The sequence below is a fragment of the Rhipicephalus microplus genome, chromosome 6, assembly GCF_043290135.1.
Source record: "Rhipicephalus microplus isolate Deutch F79 chromosome 6, USDA_Rmic, whole genome shotgun sequence".
Taxonomy (NCBI): domain Eukaryota; kingdom Metazoa; phylum Arthropoda; class Arachnida; order Ixodida; family Ixodidae; genus Rhipicephalus; species Rhipicephalus microplus.
Window position 1 is genome coordinate 8,981,211 of NC_134705.1, and position 1,581 is coordinate 8,982,791.

General features: G+C 47.3%; 1 non-coding gene across 1 annotated transcript; it reads right to left on the bottom strand.

Annotated features, from left to right (window-relative positions):
- On the bottom strand, window positions 1-84 carry TRNAL-UAA (transfer RNA leucine (anticodon UAA)). The gene has a single exon. It is a non-coding gene; the product is annotated as a tRNA-Leu (tRNA).
- Window positions 85-1,581: the final 1,497 nt, after the last annotated feature.

The following is a 1,581-nucleotide window of genomic DNA, read 5'->3' on the forward strand; positions in this document are numbered from 1 at the left end:
TGTCAGAAGTGGGGTTCGAACCCACGCCCTCTTACGAGGACCAGAGCTTAAATCTGGCGCCTTAGACCACTCGGCCATCCTGACAGATATGGTACGTGCGGCATAAAAAGCTATCATAAATTTGTGCAAATATATTTTGACGTTTTTGTTTTATGTATGTTTTGTAGTACGGCTGGTTGATACGAACTATCAAGTTACATACTTCGTCTTGCAGACTTACGAGTCGAGGCTGACGGTACGATATGCCAGCAAGACACAGTTTTGTAGCCAACGCGTGTTCTACATTTAACGAACGGCAATCGGTGAAGATGTTCTCCGCTATGCTATGCCGTTGGGCGCATTGCGCTCAATCTGTTTTGCCTACGTTTAATAGACTGCATGGTCGACTCGGTGTGGCATCAACTACGGTACTGACGTGTGTGCGTGCTCAGCTCAACCTGTGTGCGTACGTCGTCGAACTGCCGTAAAACCTCTACTGCTGCTACTCGTTGAAGAGTGCAGTTGGCGCCATGGAAACGCATGAAGCTAAGCTCGAGTGATCACATATCTATCCTACGGGGTGTCAAGCCGAGGACGCTCTACCATCGCTCCGACGAGAAACTCCGGCATCACCAGTCCACCGTTCTTACAGAAGACCACGGAGGAAGGAAAGGTGCAGAAGACGCTCCTTCACATAGCTCCTCCCATGCGGGGGTACCACAGCAAGGTTCTAGTCAACGTTGACTAGAACCATAGCCTCCTAAACGTTTTTAGATATCTAAATCACATGGTCTTCAATGTTCAAGAGGCCGCCGCTGCTGCGACCTGGTGATAATAGCCGTTATGCTATATTCACCTGGTCAAAAAGGTCAACAAAAACACTATTTTCACCCAACTTGACTTTGATCTAGGCGGATTTGTGGAACATTGTGGCTTTTCGTCAATGTTTACAACGCCGGTTCAGGCAACCTGTGGAAGCTTTTCTTTTGATGAAGGCACATCGGGTGTATTTTTTTTTTTTCATGTTTATGGTCGGCTCGGTGTTCACGTCGTTGGCGCACACTGCGATTGTGTTTGCCGTTGCTATGTGTTTTGTGAACGTGAATAGTTAGATTGTGTTCGCGTTTGGAACCGCTGAATTTTGTGGTTCGCCTGAGCTTGCGTGAAGGCCACGGTGTCTAGGACTCGTCAACCTGTTTTAGTGCTCTTTGACATCCGTGATATTTACTTCTGTTGTGTGTGAGGTGGTGACGGTGTGGTGGTCCGTACGTGTTGCCAGTTTTGCTGGGTGCGCTTGTAGTTTTGTGGCACGTGTTTTGTGGTTTGCGCGGCCGTTCGTCAACCTGCTCAGATTCTTGCGCTTGTTCGTTTTTTTACATGCGTAGTAGCATCGAACTCGTATCAGCTGAGCTGTTAAGTGAGCGGTACTTTAACCACTACATCATTCAGAAAAGCTGCCAACCATTTCTAATTTCAAAGTACAGGCATCATATGGCTATCCGGTCAAAGTTTCTTGATTGCGTTTGATGCGGAGATGAGTCAATCACGGTGCATAAATTCACCTTCAATAGAAAGTCCCAATGTGACACCCGCATGCTCAAT